The 21,494-nt window shown below is 41.4% G+C and overlaps 1 long non-coding RNA gene across 1 annotated transcript in view; it reads left to right on the forward strand.

Moving 5' to 3' along the window:
• Positions 1–20,343, forward strand: part of LOC104913987 (uncharacterized) — a 517,821-nt gene extending 497,478 nt beyond the window's left edge. Inside the window, exon 18 of the long non-coding RNA XR_014887668.1 lies at positions 17,969–20,343. This is a non-coding gene — a long non-coding RNA (uncharacterized LOC104913987). The remainder of the gene's footprint in view (positions 1–17,968) is intronic.
• Positions 20,344–21,494: the final 1,151 nt, after the last annotated feature.

Here is a 21,494-nt window from a genome sequence, read left to right on the forward strand (position 1 = left end):
ACTTCACTCCTTCATCTCCAACTCCTCCATCTCCTCCTGTCAAGCAGTGCAAGAGGATGGAGAAAGGGGCTGGGGTCAATCTTTCACAGCTTCTTTCTGCTTCTTCTCACTTTTCTCCTGTTCCACTGTTGGTGCTTTCCAAAGGCTACCGTGCTTCAGGATAAATCTCTCCCAGCATGGGCATTCCAAGGGTTGCAGTGTAATTATCTAGTCCATGTGAAACACCACCTTCCCCAGTCTTGGTGTTGTCTCTGTTGTCAAACACTTTCAGACCCTTCTTCTCCTCTCTCAGTGCAGTGCTTTCTGCCCTCCCCAGGATGTCCCCAGGGTGGCTGCTGGGCTTGGCCCTGTTTTGTGCTGCAGCCATTGGAGCCAGCTGTGTCAGGCACCAGGCCTTTAGCCCTCTGCTGCCAGCACCTGCCAACACCTTGGCACCTGCACACAGCAGAATGGTGCCTCTTCATGACTGGGAGATAGTTCACGCTATAGTAGGACTGTGATTGTGGGAACAATAAATCCTGAATTTGAGTGGGCTTTGCTGCTCCATCTGTATGCATACAAGTCTATACGGCCTGATAGGATTCATCTCCTGTCATCATGAGACCTCTCCCAACTATTTTTCAGCGGTCTTGGGAATCTGGAGAGGTCTCAGTAGATTTGAAGCTAACAGACATTGTCCTAGTAGTCACTGTTCACAGCCAACATAGCCTCAGTAGGGAAAAGCCCTTTTATGACAAGGTTTTCCACCTACCTGACCAAGTGAAGCAAGTAAATTGATGTAATCTTCCTAAATTTCAGCAAAGCTTTCAATACTGCTTCTTACAGTGTCCTTCTGGACAAGATGTTCAGCATACAGGTAGACAAAAACAAATGTTTCGAGTGAACAATTGTCTGGCAGATCAGTTTCAAAGGGTTGTAGTAAATGAAGTTACATCAGGCTGGTGGCCAGTCAGTGCTGGGGCTCCATTCTAGGTCCAGATCTCTTAAATTTTTTCATTAATGACTGGACTTGAGTACACAATAATTAAGTTTGTGAGCAACACTAAACTGGGGGGACATCCTCGAGTGTAGAGAGGCCTTGCAGAGAAATCTTGACAAATTAGAGGGCAGGGCAATCGCCCCCTGTATGAAGTTCTACAAAAGTAAGTGCCAGATTCTGCACCTGGATTGCAGTAATCAAATGTGTATGTTCAGGCTGCGGGATGAGAGTCTGCAGACCAGCGGCTTGGAAAGATATCTGGAGATTTGGTCAACAACAAGTTGAATTTGAGTCAGCAGTGTGCTCTGGCAGCCCAGAGAGTCAACCATACCCTGGGGTGCACCAGGCCCAGCACTGCCAGCCAGGTGCGGGAAGGGACTGTCCTGCTCTACTCTGTGCAGTTGAGCACTGTGTGCAGCTTTGGGTGCTGCAATATAGGAAGGACATAAAACTACTAGAGAGCATCCAAAGGAGGGCTGTGAAGATGGGGAAGAGCCTGGAGGGCAAGATGTATGAGGACAGGCCGAGGTCCCTTGGCTGGTTCTAAGCAGAGCAGAGGAGCTGATGGAGGCCTCATGGCGGCTGCAGCTCCTCACAGGGAGCGGAAAGGCAGCGCTGAGCTCTGCTCTGTGTGACAGCGACAGGGCCGGAGGGAATGGCATGGAGCTGTGTCAGGGGAGGGGCAGCTGGGGGTTAGGGACAGGTGCTGCACCAGAGGGCGGTGGTCACAGCCCGGAGCTGCTGGAGTTCAAGGAGTGTTTGGCCGATGCACTCAGATATAGGTTTGAATTTTGGGTGGTCCTGTGTGTCTCCTTTCTCCTCCAAGAAATCACAGAATCACAGAATCACAGAATTGTAGGGGTTGGAAGGGACCTCTAGAGATCATCGAGACCAACCCCCCTGCCAAAGCAGGTTCCCTACACCAGGTCGCACAGGTAGGCGTCCAGGCGAGACTTGAATATCTCCAGAGAAGGAGACTCCACAACCTCCCTGGGCAGCCTGTTCCAGTGCTCCGTCACCCTCACCGTGAAGAAGTTCTTACGCACATTCGTGCGAAACTTCCTATGCTGTAGCTTATGTCCGTTTCCCCTCGTCGTGTCTCCACGTACCACTGAAAAGAGACTGGCCTCACCACTATGGCCGCCACACCTCAGATATTTATAAACCTGGATCAGGTCCCCTCTCAGTCTTCTTTTCTCAAGGCTAAACAGACCCAGTTCACTTAGCCTTTCTTCATAGGGGAGATGCTCCAGGCCCTTCACCATCTTTGTGGCCCTCCGCTGGACTCTTTCCAAGAGATCCCTGTCTTTTTTGTACTGGGGAGCCCAGAACTGGACACAGTACTCCAGATGAGGCCTTACCAGGGCAGAGTAGAGGGGGAGGATCACCTCCCTCGACCTGCTGGACACGCTCTTCTTAATGCACCCCAGAATGCCATTGGCCTTTTTGGCCACGAGGGCACACTGCTGGCTCATGGCCAACCTGTCATCCACCAGGACGCCCAGGTCCCTCTCTGCAGAGCTCCTCTCCAGCAGCTCATCCCCCAGCCTGTATTGGTGCATGCAATTATTCCTCCCTAGGTGTAAGACCCTACACTTGCTTGTGTTGAACCTCATCTGGTTTCTTACTGCCCAGCTCTCCAGCCTGCCCAGGTCTCGCTGAATGGCAGCACAGCCTTCAGGCGTGTCAGCCAATCCTCCCAACTTCGTATCATCAGCAAACTTGCTGAGGGTGGCCACTATCCCCTCATCAAGGTCATTGATGAAGATGTTGAACAAGACCGGACCCAGCACAGACCCCTGGGGGACACCACTGGTTACAGGTCTCCAGACAGACTCTGCACCACCAACAACGACCCTCTGCGCTCTGCCAGTCAGCCAGTTCTCAACCCACCTCACTGTCCACTCGTCTATCCCACACTTCCTCAGCTTTGTTATAAGGATGTCGTGGGAGACAGTATCAAACGCCTTTCTAAAATCAAGATAGACTACATCTACCGCTCTTCCCCCATCCACCCAGCATGTGACAGCATCATAGAAGGCCACCAAGTTGGTCGAGCACGACCTCCCCTTGGTGAACCCATGCTGACTACTCCTGATAACCTCCTTTTCTCCCAGTTGTCTGGAGATGGTATCCAGCACAAGCTGTTCCATCACCTTTCCAGGGACGGAGGTGAGGCTGACAGGCCTATAATTACCCGGATCTTCCTTCTTGCCCTTTTTGAAGACCGGAGTGACATTGGCTATCCCCCAGTCTTCAGGGACCTCCCCTGTTATCCAAGACCTCTCAAAAATGATGGAGAGCGGTTCGGCAATGACCTCCGCCAGCTCTCTCAGCACACGTGGATGCACCCCATCAGGTCCCATGGACTTGTGGACCTTAGTACTGCCTAGGCGCTCACGCACATCCTCTTTCCTGACTAAAGGGAAGTCTCCCATTCCCCAGACCCTCTCACTAACCTCCAGGGTGTGGGATTCCTGCAGGGGAGCCTTTTCACTGAAGACAGAAGTAAAGAAGGCATTCAGTATCTCTGCCTTCTCAGCATCCCCCGTTACGAGGACCCCCCCCTCACTTAGTAAGGGGCCCACATTCTCCCTAGTTTTCCTTTTGCTATTAACATACTTGAAGAAGCCTTTTTTATTATCCTTTATCACTTTAGCTAGATTCAATTCCAGATGGGCTTTAGCCTTCCTCGTTGCATCCCTGCAGGCCCTGACTACATTCCTATATTCTTCCCAAGTGATCAGACCCTTTTTCCACATTTCATGGACCTTCTTCTTTCCTTTGAGCTTGCGCATGAGCTCCTTGCTCATCCACAAAGGTCTCCTGCCACCTTTTCCCGATTTCTTGTTCACAGGGACGCACCGATCCTGAGTTTGGAAGAAGAGCTGTTTAAATGCTGACCAGCTCTCAGAGGCCCCCTTACCTTCTAACACCCGAGCCCATGGGATAGCTCCAAGTAGGTCCCGGAAGAGATCGAAGTTGGCTCTCCTAAAGTCCAGGGTAGCAATCCTACTTATTGCTTTGCTTCTTCCGCTCAGGATCTTGAACTCCACCATCTCATGATCACTACAACCCAAACTGCCCCCTACCTTTACTTCCTTAACAAGTCCATCCCTGTTGGTGAAAATAAGGTCCAGTAACACCCCTCCCCGCGTCGGTTCCTCCACCACCTGCATCAGAAAGTTGTCTTCAACACACTGCAAGAACCGTCTGGACCGTGCGTGCCTGGCTATGTTGGTCATCCAGCAAGTATCTGGATAATTGAAGTCCCCCATAAGCACCAGTGCCTGGGAACGTGACGCTACATCCAGTTGCTTTTGGAAGGCCTCATCAGCCTCCTCATGCTGATCAGGGGGCCTGTAGTACACCCCCACAACAGTGTCACCCTTACCAGCCTGCCCCTTGATTCTCACCCATAAGCTCTCCACTGCTACATCACTCTCCCCCAAGTGAATTTCAATACATTCTAGCTGCTCTCTCACATAAAGAGCAACTCCACCACCCCGCCTAGCCAGCCGATCTTTCCTAAAAAGCACATAGCCCTCCATGACAACATTCCAGTCATGCGAGCTGTCCCACCACGTCTCCGTGATCGCAATGAGATCATGACCTTGCGATCGCACGCAGAACTCCAGCTCTTCCTGTTTATTCCCCATGCTACGCGCATTAGTATACAGGCACTTAAGAGAAGCAGCATCCCTCCACCTCTCTCCAAGCCTTTGAACTCCACTGTCTCCACCCATCAAGTCCTGTTTGGAGCCTCGAACTGCCCCCTCAGTCCCAGCGGTCGTCATTTTGTCCCCTTCCCCCTTCATACCTAGTTTAAACACCTGTCAATAAGTCCCGCCAGTTCCTCAGCTAGAACCCTCTTTCCCCGTGAAGATAGGCTGCATCCATCTGCAGCCATCATGCCAGGTGCCGAGTAAATTGCCCCATGATCAAAAAAACCAAAACTCCTGCGTTTGCACCAACTCCTAAGCCATTTGTTCAAGAGATGGGTTTTTAGGCTCAACCCACTATCGTTTCCTGCCACTGAAGGTACAGATGTAATAACCACCTGCACACCTGTTCCTTCAACTACCCGCCCCAGTCGCCTGAAGTCATCTTTGATAGCCTTCAGGCTTATCTTACCAACTTCTTCACTGCCAGCCTGTACTATCAATAGTGGATAGTAGTCAGAAGGGCAGATCAGTCTGGGAATTCTCCTAGCAACGTCTTTGACTCGAGCCCCAGGGAGGCAGCACACCTCTCTGCGGGTAGGGTCGGGCCGGCATATAGGGCCTTCAGTTCCTTGCAGCAGGGAGTCGCCTATGACAACCACCCTTCTATCCTTTCGGGTGTAGGAAGTCTTGAGGCGCGGGGTTGACCGCTTCCCCCGAGGCACCCTCACAGGTGGGCCTCCTTCCACACCTGCACACACCTCTCCCTCGGGTTCCAGGGCCTCAAATCTATTCCACAGAGGCACCTGGGGAACCGAGCATGATCTGGGGGGGGGACGCCCACAACGCCGAGTAGGTATCTGTTTCCACCCATCCTTCTCTCTCAAACAGCTTTGCTCTGCTCGGCAACAAAAGGGCAGAGGCTCCGCCACTGAGCAGTGGATATCACCTTGCCCTTTTGGGAGAGAGTTTTGTCCCAGTCCCACACCCCCTAGTTCTACATAAGTATTGTGAGGGGAAGGAGCAGACTGGGGGCTCACTATATCCGGAGCACAGTCTGTCTGTTGATTCCTCTCCGTCACTTGTTTGCAAGGCGACTGGAGGCCACATGCCCCATAGGGAGCCACAGTCGCATGCTGGGACCTCGGGGCCGATAGGGCCTGGCACCACCAGTCAATTTCCTTCTCACAGTCCTTGATGGCCCTCAGCCTCTCCACCTCTTCCCTCAGGCAGGCCACCAGACTGAGAAGGTCATTTATCTGGTCGCACCTTACACAGGCATTGCCTCCATCGCCTGGCACTTCAAGGGCCAGACTCTGGCACTCATTGCAGCCAGCAACCTGAACGCTAGCATGCTGCTTTGGGATCTCAGTCTGGGTCGCCACGCTCTTCTTGGCTATAGCCCTCCTCTTACGTGTGCAGGGGACCTCTGTCTGGGTCTCCACGTGTTTCCTGGCAGTAGCTTTCCGTCGGGACGCAGCCATGGCAATCCAGAAGACCCACTAGCACCAGCACAATCAGAGTAGCGTTACCAAGTGTGACTAATAGCTCCACCCTGTTACTGAAAGTGCTGGATCTGCCCACGCTCTTTTACAGGTCGTGGATGGGTGCAACCGCAATTACCACCCTCTTCACAGAGACAAAAACCCCTCCTTCCCGTCTGGGTCTCTTCAACGCCTTTATTAGGGAGGGGGAGGGAGCAGGGAACGGAGAGCCGCTACCCTGGCAACGCCCCCGCCACGTGAGCCGCTCTCGCGAGAGGTGCCGGGCTGCACCGATGCCTCGGGAATCCCTGGATGAGGGAAAACCGAGCGAGTCCCCTATGCACCCCGCGATCAGCCGCCTCAGCTCTGCCTGGGGCAGCTCCGAAGCAGCAACCTCGGCGATCAAAAGGGTCTCTTCCGGGTTTGCGCCCGTTTAAATCTCCCGCCGCTACCCTGGCAACGCCCCCGCCACGTGAGCCGCTCTCGCGAGAGGTGCCGGGCTGCACCGATGCCTCGGGAATCCCTGGATGAGGGAAAACCGAGCGAGTCCCCTATGCACCCCGCGATCAGCCGCCTCAGCTCTGCCTGGGGCAGCTCCGAAGCAGCAACCTCGGCGATCAAAAGATCCTACAGACAGAAAATCACTGCCGTGTATTTTTTATACAACACAGATTTTGCTTCACCTATTTCATTCTTTTATATTTTCCTATTCCATTTTCTTTCTTTCTCAGAGATATGGGACTTTTAAATGCCTCCAAAACAGAAAACCTTCTTAAGCCAAGAAATACACTTCATGCAAAAAGCAGAATCAAACTGTGAAGGAAAACATTCTAAAACTGACCTTGTCCCATGCTGCTGAGTAGATGAGAAGTTTAGAGAATGAAGGCACATTTTAAGCATTTCGAGTGAATTTAAGATCCCAATCACTGAACTATAAAAACTTTGCATATGTTATATGCAGTAGATACTGAGAAATTTTTAAAGAGCCTGTGGGGCCATTTATACAACTAAAGCAAATCATGATTGTACTCTGCAGAACTGGGATATAAACCTTCTCTTTCATTTCATATCAGCCCACACATTCTGAGGGTTCATTGTATTCTCTTGCTTTCATATTCAGATGTGCTTCAGTTAATGTTAAATGCGATGCATTTGATATTTACAGACTAAACCAAGATTTTATCCCAAGCCTTTTTTTCAGTAGCATATAACATTCTTAAGCCTCACTCAAATCATGCATGCAAAGTCTTAGCCAAGCTGTTTTGACAGTTTTCTCTAATACATTCTAATTTGAATTTGTGGGGTCTTTCTTGTTTGCTTGTTTGTTTGTTTTGTGAGAAAGAAGCTGTAGAAGAATTATACGAGGCCTGACTTGTACCTGCAACTGAAATTTAATTTATTCAGTATTCAGTATTAAGTATTCAGCGATAAGGATTATAGATATATCTATGCCTTCTGACTTTCTACATCAAGTTGCATTAAAGTTGAATCTGTGCATGTCAGGCTTGTTGACTATAAATATATATATAATTTTAAACAGTGATCATGGTTACTTCACATATAAGCCACCCTCCTATTTATTTATTTATTTACTTACTTACTTACTTATTTACATCTCAGTCTGTCATTTATCTGAAATATTTTAAGAGCAATTTTAAGGAGCATTGAGGTTTTTCAGATCAGATATTATACATGGTATGGAACTGATCATGCTCAGGAGAATCGTGGGAGGTATTCTGCGAAGGGGAAAAAAACCTGCCTGAATGCCTTCAGCTTGATAAATAAAGAGGAAGGGGCTATATCTGAGGCTTCATTGTGGGAGAAATTGTGGCCTTGTTCTGTTTAGGAAAAGAGCAGAAGTAGCAGATTCCCAAGATGCTTTCCAGAAAGAAAGCAGGAAAAGCTTTTCTACGTGCTTCTTCTCTTGACTATCTCTTTATGAGAATTTATTTTACTTTTGTAGGTATGTACTTCAAGAAAGGTAACATTTTTGAGACGAATTATCTTTTTGACATAAACTGGGATTTTGAATTAAACCTCAGATTTTAACAAATATATATATATTTACCAGTGAAAATTGCAGGGTTTTTTTTTTTACTGTTTTGTCTTTTTAGCAAAACCTTTTTTTCTCCTGTAAATACCCATTGGAACTTTGAGTGTGTTTCTTTTTAGACAACGTATGTATAAAAATCAGTAATTATTATTTTATGTTTATTGGGACATGAAAACGTGTACTAAACAATGAGGTCATTTTTATCTGGAATTTCCATTGTTTCATAATTGCAGATTCACTTTCTGGAAAACCTTTATCTCACTAATGTTTCAACCAATGGTCATGCAGAAACCATAGATTTCTCAAAATCTTTGCATTCTTGCTACTTAGAATACTTCTGAGGACAGAATCACTGCAGCTGCTGCAAACTGTGTCTGTTTTTGCAGGCACCTTCTGTTTTAGTGGCTCTGCAGATTTAAACCTATTAAGTGTGTGAAATAGTCTGTGCTACTGTGAGATGGGCAGTAAGATAACAGCTTTCAGGTTTTATGTGGGCACAAGAACATTTTTGTAGAACCGATATATACAAAATGGTTTGTGAGGAAGAAATTCATATTGTCCCTGTGGTATCAAGAGAGAGAATTTTAAGGCAAAGTTGCTTCCAGCTAATCCCTGTTGACGTATCAGACTCAGTAATGTGTCTGAATGTTAGTGTTGAAGAATAGCAGAAATTGCCTAGTTACATCTGTGCCTGGGATTATTTTTAGATTAATGAGAGATGGCTTGAGTTACTGAAACAGAATCTAGAATGGACTTTAACAAGCAAAGACAGTGGTGGCTTTCCAGGCCAGATTTTTTAATTTGGGTTGTTACAGAACATATGTAAGCTCCATTATTAAGTTCCTGATTTACTTTCTCAAACACTGAAGTATTGGTATCCGGAGCTAAAAGCCACTCAGTGGTGCAGAGCAGGTGCTGCTGTGGGTCAGGATATGCCTTCAGCCATTACACCAGGGCATCTCAGGAGAGTCTGGCAGCACTAAGGAGGCCTGAAGAAAGCAGAGTAGGCAATGAATGGCTTTGCTGAGCCACTCCAGCCTCTTCCCTGAGCTGAGAAATTTTGCCTTCTCTTAGGCAGGAACCTAAGATGCTCCTTGAAGAAAGGCAGGGTTGTGAGGGTGTGCAATTTTTCATTCCTTATAGAGGAACCTTTGAAACGTCAAGATGTTCCAGAGGTTCATTGCCACAAATGCTTTGCATGGCACATTGTATTGGTCTGGAATGCCAGCTGCCCTGGCCAGGAAACAGGGCAATTCCACAATTCAAGTGTGACAAGCTTTGAGGCATGAGACAAAGAAAACATAACCCAGTAATCATTGAGCATAAATTCTGATTGCAACGGAAAAATCAATTTTGAAGGCTTAGCCTCAGCTTTCTAAAACAGAAGGTACTTCAGAAGCAAAGACAGAACACACTATTGCACAAAAAATTGTGTAAAACAACAAAAAAAAACTCATTTAAAAAATCTTTTTTTATATTTTTCAGACCAATTTTTGTTAAAATTGCTCCCCTCTCAGGAAAAAAAAAAAAAAAAAGTAATTTTTTAATCTGTTTTTCAATCTATTATTTTCATTCTGGTGATCTCAGTGAATAAGCATTCACTGTGCTCCTTCTATTTTTTTTATTATTCAGCTTTTTTTTTATTACCCTCTTATTAATCAGTGTAACAGGAAATATAAACATCCCTAAGTACTTCAGTACAGGGTTAATTCAAATCCTTTACTGACAGGTCGAACTAACCTGGCTGACAGCACAGTGGTGGGCTCATTGCTTTCTGCAGATTCTGTTGTGAAAATAGTCATTCATAACAGAAGACAGAAGATCTTTCACCATTGCAACTTTTTTTTTGCTGATCACTGTGTGTGTGTGTGTGTGACCCCAGAGTAGCAGGAAAAGAATTATTGATCATTATGGAGATAGCTTATGGTGAGAAAGGATGACGTCTGTTACTATGGAACAACGGGAAGCTTAATTTTCCAAATGCTAAAATAATTATTGCTGAACTGTTCATTTTTTATCTATTCCTCAACGAAACTGAATTCTCTCTTCATCTGCCACATGGGATTGCAAGCCCAGTCTGTACAATTTGGAGGTTCTCTCTGGATGAACTGCAAAGTGATTTCTCCCTTATGAGTTAGATTTTATTCGGGCTTTTTATAATTGCCAGCGATTTGAATTCACTTCCTTACAGATTCTTTTGTGAAGGATAATCAATACAGCAAAATGATTTGTTTGTAGGACACTACCTATTCTGGAGGTTTATTCTTGCTTATGCTTCTGCATGCCGTGGCAAGAAGACACGAGATAGGCACAGTAAGATTTTTGAATGTAATGAAGAGTCAACATCTCATTTAAGCTGGTTACATAGTAAAAGTGCATGTATTAGAAACATCAATATCTCATTTTTGTTTATAACATTAAAAACTTGATCACATTCTCTTCCTTCAGCTCATGGTCCTGTCTGTTGCTAAGAAACCCTTCCTCAGGTGGCTTTGAACCTTCTCAGCATTTTCATCTGTAGTTGTCGAGCCGTAGGATACTGCTGCTATGCTGCTGAAATTTATGTTCCTTGCTGAAAGTAATAAAACCACTGTGCAGATAAGTAGCTACTTCATTGATCTTTCAAAGCATTATGCATTCATTCCTCTTTAACATTTCTCATCTCATTTTTTAAGTGTAGTGCTTACAGTGCTAGACAGTGAAAAAGTGTGCTTAAGACAAAGATATTCATGACATTTCAATTTGATTTGGTTCCTCACTTCCTGTGGCTTGGGCTTCTGTCGCAGGCAAATATACTTCTTCATATCCCTAAATGCTTGCCTTCCATTAAGCTATCTGCAATGCATCTCCTTGCTATGAACGAAAATGTTTCATGCTTTTTTCTTCTTTTATTCAAGCTTCAAATACAATACATTTCATGATCGTTGCAGGAAAAATGAAAAATAAAAAATATAAAAAGGGACCCTCAGAGGTAAAGGCTTCTTTTAAATACTGTTTTATTGAATTGAGTGCAACACATTCAAACTGGTAACTGTTGATTAACAGTCTCAGGAGCAGGCTATGCTGAATATTGCATTTTTAATTGCCTATGGAGTACTAAATAAATGTAACCTATATATAAATAAAAATGTATGCATATATGAGCATATGGAGTGTTTGATCAGAAAACAGCTCCATAGAGTCTATAATGACATCATCTCTTCAGTAAAATAAGTTTTAACATCTGATAAACATTGGAAGTTTGGCGCATAGAAACTAGAAATAGCTCTGACAGAATATTTATGAATTGTCAAGTAATAGTTTGTTTTTCAAATTAGTGAAGTCCAAATCAGTTCCAAAAGAAAGCAGTCATGGAGGAAAAGTTCTCTGCTAGGAAAAATTAAATCAGCCGGGAACTGGGTGATAATTTGAGAGGAAAAATATATCTGACCATCACAGTATGAAGTTGCTTTTGGAAATGTTCGTGCTCTGAGTTTTTCCTTTTTCTTTCTTCATAATCCCAATAGGTGCATTTTTCTTTAGTGCTTTATATCTTAAGATGGATATCACCGTATTTGTGATGGAAGCATATACTCACCTACCTCTATTTACATGAGAAGATTAGCAGCATGTATTTTGTATGTAGTAATACTGGATCATACTCTCTCTCAGCAGGTGGAAAGTGGTTCTTTTGGCTTCATTAGAGCTGTGCTTGGTGCTGATTTAATCTGTTTCATTTGACTTGGGTTTCCAAAAACACACCAGTCTGAAAAATGTACCAGTCTGTGAATGAGTTTTCCAAGAGTACAAAGATATAAATATATTTCTTAAAATAAAATTTCTTAATTTGCAAGAGGAATTTCAGGACTGTAATCCCTAGTACTGTCTGTTCCTGCAAACTTTATTTATACAGCTTTGCTGTGCACCATGATAGTTCTTCATCTGAAAGGTTAAGGCAGTCTTTAAAATCTGCTTGCTTGCCATACTGTATTTTTATTTTCAGGCAGCTTATGTCAATAAAGAAAAGAAATAAAAGTATAGAACAAATTTAGCTGTATTTCCTGTGATTTTAGGATATATGGTGAAAGTATCTATGGTTTTAAAATTAAATAATAGACATACAATTTGGGGTAGTTCTTACATCTATATACATTAGTAGGAAAAGGTCAAAACATTATGAAATTTAGCAGTGAAAGCTTTTGTGCATTGCCTCTTCTGAGTGGAGACCAAAGACAGGACAAGGGTCTAGTTCTGTCTTCTTTAGTCTTCTTATCAAGTATTTATATATATGGATAAGATTCCCTGAGCTTTCCGTACTCCTGGTTGGACTGTCCTTTGTCCTTCAGACACTCCTGATACGGCAAATGCTTCAGTTCCTTAATCACTTTTGTGGCCCTTTGCTGGACTTGCTCCAGCATTTCCATGTCTCTTATAACCAAGAATCCAGCACTAGAACCAGCACTCCATGGTGTCTCACCATAGCTAAGCAGAGAGGAAGAATCATCTTACTCTACCTGCTGTCAAGGCTTTCTCTTACACAGGCAAAGAGGCTGCTGGCTACCTTTGCTCCAAAGACATATTGGTAGTTCATAGTCAATGTGATACCCACCAGAACTCCTTTTCTGCAAAGCTGCTTCCAGCCAGTTCATGGAATCACAGAGTTGTTATGGTTGGAGGAACATTTGAAGTCATCTGGATCTACTTCCCTGCTCAATCAGGGCCACCTGGAGCAAGGAGACTAGGACTGTGTCCAGTTGGTACCAAGTATGTAGTGGTGTGTGGGTTAATCCTCTCCAAGACTTTACATTGTTTTTTGTTGAACTGCATGATGCTCCCATTAGCTCATTCCTCCAGTCTGTTAAGGTTCCACTGAAGGGCAACACAACCTTCTGTTCTATCAGGCACTCCTCCAGATTTTGCATGATCTGCATGTTCTCTGAGGATGCGTTCTGCCCTGTTGTCCAGGTCTTCAATGAAGACGTTGAAAAGTATTGGCCCAAGTGTCTACGCTTGGGATACAACTCCGTGTCTGTCTATCAACTGGACTTTTTGCCACTGATCACAGCCTCTTAGGTCTAACAGTTAAGACAGTTTTCAGTCCACATCACTGAGCACCTATCTATTTTTATACTTCATCATTTTGTCTTTTGTCAGAGTCAAAAGCCGTGTTAAAATAAGGGTGAACAACATCCACCATTCTCCACACACCCATCAAGCAAGTAATTTCATCATAGAAAGCTATCAGGTTGGCCGGGCATGATTGCTTTCTCCTTCATAAATCCATTCTGACTGTTCCCAGTCATCTCCTTGACTTTCACATGTTTGGAAATAATTTCATGGACTGTTTTTTTGTTTTACTTTCTCAGGTTGAAGTTTACCAACCTGTAGTTCATCTGGCCCTTCTTGAAGATAAGGGTGACATTTGCTTTTTTTTCAGACCTCAGGAACTTTCCTCAATTGCTGCAAACTTACATAGATAATTGAATAGCCTCCCACTGACATCAGCCTTCAGCAGTCACGGGTGAATCCCAACCAGTCTTAGCAATTTATGTACATTCAGGTTGTTTAAATGTTCCCTAATATTCCCTAAGTCTTCCTTGCTCTCGACTTTTTCTCAGGTCTCAGGGATTTGGGATTTCTGACGGCAAATCTTATCAGTAGATGCTGAAGTCAAAAAGGCATTCAATGCCTTGACTTTAGTAGTATGTAACTCTGTCTAACAGTTTCAGTGCAGAACAACAACAACAAAAAGCTAGGAATTTTGCAAGGTAATACATCTGAATAACTTTTTTGTTTTGATAAACCTGCTGCCAAAAACAACAATAAAAAGTGCTGGAAAAGCTTTGTTAAATCACTCAGTCCATTCCTTGGCCCCTGCCAATGCAGGATTATTCCTCAGTACATTCTCCACTGTCTTGTCCAGGCACAAATGCACATGACTCAAGCAATGGGTTTCCATCACTTCTCTTGAGATGTATTTCTACAGTGTAATAGATCTTATTATTAAGAAGCTTTTCTAAGTATTTCTTCATTTAGTTTTAGTCATCAATCTTAACAACACACTAGTGGTTCAGTTTAATCAGCACATATTTCTCATTAGTTTTCCAGTTCTCAGTTTACACATGACCAGTACTCTCCTCTTAGTCATCACTGAACATAAATGGCATATATGGGTGTTAAGATCTTTTTTCTACTATTTTAACAAGACAGTATATACAGTTATTTTCATTGCAATACTATGAGTTATGATGAGTTAGTTCACTTTTTCTGATATACTACTTCATTTCCCTCCTGTTTCTATACTTGTTTCATTTTACCTTAAAGGTACTAGTATCAGATCTCAATTACAACAATGACTATTTCTAATAAGCTCATTCAACTTATCTTTCATGCTGAACTGCACTGTTAGGACAATCCACACGATATTCTGAAAGACTGAGAGAGGTTGCAAAATGCAGAAATTAGAACTATCATTAGAAATAAAATCTCATTTAATATTCTGTATTTCACAATTTCACATTTCAAGTGCTTTTAATTATTATCTGTTGTGGAAGACAAAAAGATTATGAATAAAAAAATTTCCTGCCTCAATCTAGAATGTTCCTTCCTCCCACATTTCTGTGTCTACTCATGGTGTGCAGTCATTGCCATCAGGGGACATATCTGTGGTCCTTCTCAGGCTTGAAGGAGTAGGAGGGATCATATTAGTTTGTCAACATTTTGATTTTTGCTATAGCATTCTTCTATAACATAATCTCAGCTGAAGTGTCAAGTCACATATTCCTTGAAGGACTGGTCAAGTGTTCTCAGACAGCTGTATTTCCAGAGACCATTTGGATGTACCAAAATTGAACAAACTAGATTCAGGATTTAGCAGTCGGCTTTGCCTCTGCAGAGAAGCAGTAAGACATCCAAAGAGGTTTCTAATTCATCTGATAGTAACTATATTTATATGTCATCTTCTAATAAATCTTCTTCCTCTTAATATTCTTTCAGCCACTACCTTGATATCCGCTGATAAAGTTTTCTAAGTATATCCTGACTTGGACTAGAAAATTGTTATTGACAATTTAAAAAACTAAAAGTGCTTAGGAACTTAGATTTTGAGGGTTGTTGTTTGTTTGTTTGTTTGTTTTGCCATGGAAAGAACTTCTGAGAAATTTATTGTTGCTTTAGTGGGTCTTTTTATGTTCTTCTAAAGTGTATAGTAATGAAATAGAGTGGATTGAACCAGCTTTAGGGATGATATTATACTTTCTTCATAAAAATTTTCATTAAGGACTAGACAAATCCCAGTCTTCAGTATTTTGCCATTAGCGGAGTGGTTGTCAGACAACCAAAGCAAGCATCACATTCCAAAACCAAAATATAATGGGTAGAAATTTGAGAAATTGTCTGCTGTTAGTTGCTATTATTATTTACTTGTTTGGTGTAAAGTTCTATACTGAAAACAGAATCTAACAAAGGAGAAAGTGTGGCATGCCACAACTCAATGAAATGCAAAGAAATAGCTCTTGAATTACAGCATTTGGGTGGAGAATGCAATCAATACAGTTTCACCTAAAATATTGCCATGTTATGATTGTGAACAAAGCTCAAAAGCTTTGAGAAGGAAAACCTGCTCAGTTATCTAATTTATGAACTATGCTGCATGATCTATACAAACTATACTTTCTCTATACTGCACCTTCCTTTTGTTTGTGACTTCGGCCTGTCCTTTCATGTGTATTAAAGCCTCATTAACTTCATATCTATTTCTTCCTTACAAGCTCCTATAAAGGGAAACATGATCATGGCTAGGAGACAATCTGCTAATAGAGAGTCTTGCTATTGAAATATGATACTCAGTCCGGAAAACATTAAGAGCCTATATTCTATTTCTTTCTCTCAGAAAAAAGAATATTTGTCATGTTCAGTAAGTTTCTGTCTATATGTTTATTCTTAGGTATTTCAACCAGGGGAGCTTCTGTATTCTTCAAGTTTTTTTCCATAACAGTGAACTTCAGATGTTCCTTCTTAATTTTATCCCATTCTAATTTACAAATTCCTTTTGAAGTCCTCATTACTTCCTTTTCTCCTTTGTCATTCTGCTATTATGTACTTCTGTATTTTATTGCTATTTTTTTCTTTTTTTTCTTTTTTTTCTTTTTTTTTGTTTGTTTTTAATTCTTGTCACATCCTATTCCCATTTCCTATTTCTGCTTGGTTAATTGTGTGATGTGTAGGAGCACACAATTGAATCTTCACTCCATCATTTCAATTGAAGATAGGATACCATTAGCCAAATGTTTGTCCCATCTACAATTACAACTGTTTTTCTAGGTTGAAACATAAAACTTGCTTTCCATGTTTACAAGTTTATAGTATCCTACTGCCCCTCAGTACTAATTCTGATCTTTTATCTGGACCACATTACCTGCAGAGAAACCTGTCAATCTCAGAAGGTCTTTTCAGAGGAACAAAGAGCTGTTCCTAAGGATACAGCTGCAGAATCAGAATCTCAGCAACTGGGGCAAAGTCCTTGTCTTTCGTTTAACTATATTAAACACACATGCAGTGCTCTATAAGCGAAAATGAAATGTTGCAAATTCTGAACCAGAACTGTTAATCACAGTGTTTAAAAGTGTTCATACCAAAATGTTAGGTCACTTTCCACAGGAATTTAAATCTCCTTTACCCTTACTAGTTGTAATAGACTTAGGAGAGAACAGAGTTAAACAGGTTGTCTCCATAGACAGCAACAGCTCCAGTATTTGAAGTTACTCCGTAGAGCACTTCTTAGACTGCCAAACTTACTGAAGATTTACACTGTAAAAATTGCAAACAAGAAGGAATGCTAGAAACATCAGAACTTTCTCACAGACATCAATCTCAAAAGCAGCCACTGAAAAATGTGTCAAAATAAAGAATAGATGTAAAAAGAGCATTCATGCTTTGACAAAGTACTTGACTAATCAAGTCAAAAATGGAAGTAATATCAATTGCTACGTATTATTATGATATAGGTGATTTCTGTACTAACGACCCAGAGAAGATTCTATTTTTACTAGGAGCATGCAAATTTTTAGAAAGATACCGAAAGGATAAGACTCACTACATATGTACAATTGCCAAAAAGGAAAAAATATGTCCCTGGACTATTTGCAATCATGTCATATGATTACCAGGGCTTACATTTGCTTTGATAATATAGTCAGTGAATCTTTTCAAGTCTACAGTTTACTCTAATGATTCCATAGGCTTTCTTAACATTTGCAACTTCAATTAACCTTAGTGGCAGCAGATATACCAACTCTTCTTGTGGATTTGCACAGATTCGTATCATTTTTCATCACCTGTAGGTAAGCAGAATTGGAGAATTACTATCACCAACTTCACAACCAACTATATATAGTATGTTACTCAAGTATTATCTATATTCGATTCTACCTATTAGTTATTCTGAATTATCCTGCCCTCTCCTTTCCCCCAGATTTCCCAAAGGGCTCCTGTAAAAGCAGCAAGCTATTGGAACATGTATCTCTCAGAAACTTCAAAACAAATGATCTGAGTGTTATTAACGTAAGAAGACATATGGCTTAATGGGAAGGAAATTATCCTGGTGAATGTAGTATTTTAGGGGGATTATGAATGACAAGAAATAATAGTGTTTTCTCTGTTCAATGAAAAACATTAATAATTTGACTTCTGTCTCATTGTCTCTATTTTTTTGTTTGTTTGTTTGTTTGTTTTATGCAAGAAAACACAGGTTTACTTAATATGTGCAATTTTTAATTTTATTTTTCTCATCCAATTGAATACCTCTCTTCAGTGTTTGGAATACTTTATCTGCCACAGCTCCTTGTGACCCACCTCTGCCTTCATATATACAAGCACAGGTCCCAGTGAAGTCAATGGAGTTGCACTTGCATATTTGAGAAGAGGTTTGAGGCCTTTCATCTGAACACAACCAAGTATGTTATGAATTATTTTTAAATTGTATTAGCAAAAAACTAGCATTTCTCCAGTGCTGTTTATTCTATTCATTCTGTATCAATGATTTAAAACAAAATTTTTTTAGGAAATGCTTACAGGTGAAGTCACATCTCATATCTGATTAGCTGAATTGTAAATATGAAAGATAACTGGCTTGGAATTAGGTAGCAGGGACTAAAAGTGCCTTTAGGAGTTTAATCAAATTTATGATTTTGAATGTTGAAAGGAATTACAATTTAAAATTTTTGATAGATGTAATAAATCAAATTAAATTTTCAAAGACCCCTTTGTTTAGCATGAATTTTAACTATAGCATAAACTATTTCTTCCTCTACCTATAAAAAATGTGAATTATTCATACCACCTGTATTCAGTGACCTACCAATGAACCTCCCCAAACCAGAAATGATCTCCTGCAGCATAAATAATGAGTCCATTGCCAGCCTCTGTGCTCAGATGTCTAAATGAATCTTTCAAAGCTGTAATTACAACTAATGTTACATTTTATTTGGCTGAAGCAGATGATTTGTTGGTAAACAAGGAATTTTGAATACTCAGAGAGAAATCTTTAAAGTGGAGTTTTCAGAAATCAGAGATCAAAAAACTTGAAAGTGACTTTGTTTGTATGTTTCAGGTTTGATTCTCAAAGCAATCTTGCAGATCTCACTGGTGGCATTTAGGATCTATCTTAAGTTACTGTGATTAGATTCTTATTTTGCTTTTCATTACACACAATAATAGTGCATTCCAGAATTTCAAATAAATTTCCCCTATACAACAGTTCGCAAATGATATTTCTCTTTCATCACGTAAGTTCTTCAATTTTCTCAATTCGCTCTTGAGAAAATTAATAAAATCTCTCCAATATTAACCTTCTCTATCAAGCAAAAGGAAGTTCATTGTTTTCATTTTTTTCTTAAATTTATGCGAACAGTCGCCACAGTAGATCTGAAACTGGCAATGCTATATATCTTTGCTGACTGACTGGAGGTGAAAATGCAAATTACTTTGATTTGTTGACTTAAGTCTAAGTTAGGTCACATAAAAGTGCAGCATCAGCTATTAAAAATTCATGATTTTACTACTCTTCCAACCATTGCTTTTATTAATGTTTCAACCATGTAACATCCTCATGCTTCCTCTAGTGACATGAGATGGAGAATGGACTGTGTTGACAATATTTTCCTTGCAATGACACCATCATAACAGCTTTGAAACAATGGGTCACCTCTGCTGGTGAAAATTTTTATGAGTGTGGCATGCAGGCTCTTGATCTTCACTGGCAAAAAAAAGCGTAGCTTATGGTGGTGACTATGTTGAAAAAGTAGCTGAGAGTTTGTATCTTTTCTGAGCTGAGCTCTGTGCCTTTTCTACTTTCCATGGAAATAAATAGGAGGCATTCCTTTCTGAAAAACCTGTGTTCTAAAGGATAAAGTATTTTAATAAATTCTGAAACCTTAAAATATGAACGCATCATATTCACTTAAAAGACCACAGACCTGTGTCTTTTGATGAAATCGTTGAAGAATGCTGTATATAGGACAACATAAACAGAAACCTACCTAGCTGCTTGCATATCCTTTTAATATTCAGTTCAGTACTATGTAGTGTTAGTGTTTTTTTGTTTTTGTTTTTGTTTTTCATCTGATTAGGAGGTATGAGCAGGTTTGTTTTCTTCCCTTTTCCTTTCAGCTAAGGTTTTTGCAGTGTATGGGATGCCTAAGTTGACACAGACCATGTGAAAAAAAAAACATGTAACATTAAATTCCTTAAACAGTGGAGACTAAGAGATTTAATTGAATGGAATGGACTAGATGGATCCATCAGAATTTGTCAAGAGAAAATGCTTCTGTCCTATTTTTTTCCCTCCTCTTCTGAATATTAATGAGGCTTTTAAAATGGAGATAGAGCAATGCAGAAAGTGTAATAATCAATCCACATAAGAAAACAAAACAGTCAGAGTATTTACAGGTTTCTGGGACCTGGCAAAAGATCCAAGACTTTCTACAGTCTTCTGGAGTCTGAAAGAATGCCTGGAGTATTTTGTACTAATGCACTTGGAAAAGACTCAACTCACATAGGTGGCCCAATGAGTGTGAGCCATATTGAGTTCATTATAGAGCCTTGCGCTCAGTTTCAGTTGTTGATTTCTTTTAATCTGTATGCTTTCAGGGATCTAATAAATGCTGTAGATGAACTGCTGCTTCAGAATTCAGTGTGAGAGTCTCAGTCTGTCATTAACACTAGCCAGTTGAATGAAGGCTGGGCATTTCTTGCCAATGATAGTACACTTGCTAGCTTTTTTGTCCAGGCAGTTAATTAGAATAAAAGCACCGCTAATGTAGTAGAATTGTTTGTAGCATGTTGACTATCACATTGCATCTCTGTTCATCTGGTCAGAACACAAAGGAATGGCTTGTAGATAAGGAATGGCTTGTAGATAATATCCTTACTGATGGGATGCCAAGGCATGTAAAAATGTTATGGTAGCTCTCTGGATCATTGGTACTACATTTCAGAAACCACAGACAAATCAAACAGCCTTCTGCAAGCAGGAGATTTTTTTTTTTTTTTTCTAGGATAGCTATTATGTTTTGGTTTTATGTAGCTGTTTAACTTCCCAAGGAACTACAAAACATAGCCAAAGAACCTAGTAAGTCAAAATTATCATGTGAGCACTGTCAATGTTCTTTTTTATTTGTTATATAAAGTGTAAGTGGTTGCTTATTCCAGCATTGGAAACTCTTGCTTAGATTTCAGTATTGAGAGATGTTTTAACATCTGGGTGGCTTCACTTGCAGAAGTGCCAGTGCTGGGCTGCCTTTTGTGGAGAGCTTGAAGCCAGGCCCCATCACAGGGTTTTGATTTAGAATTCAGCTGAGCAGAAGCTAGGAGCGGCCATTGTGTCTGCTGCCTCTCAGGCGGTGTGCTGAGGAAAAGTTACAGGCCCACACAGCTGTCAGGTCCATAACTGCAGCTGTTGGGATACCACAGTGCCTTGATGTAGGGCTGGCAGGGCTGCAGTCTTCCTCGAGGAGCTGAGCCTGCTGGGATGGGAAACACTGCAGTACAAAGAAACTGGTAGTTACAAAAAATGGGAGATTACTACCAGAACACCTATTGATGAAAGCCTGTAGCAGGGATACTCACAGCTTTTGGAAAGTGTTCCCAGTTGTATTTTTAATAACACTGATCTTCAGAGTGAGAATGTGTACTCTGCTGAGTTGTAATAACACTTAGGAATGTACTCGCCTACAAACTGAGCATCGTAAAGTTGTTGTTTTCACATTTTCCTAATAAAATACCGTGACATTGTAAATCTGTTTTTATTTTATCTGTAATGGCAGAAATATCATAAAATC

This window comes from Meleagris gallopavo, chromosome 1 (genome assembly GCF_905368555.1).
Source record: "Meleagris gallopavo chromosome 1, MGAL_WU_HG_1.1, whole genome shotgun sequence".
Classification (NCBI taxonomy): domain Eukaryota; kingdom Metazoa; phylum Chordata; class Aves; order Galliformes; family Phasianidae; genus Meleagris; species Meleagris gallopavo.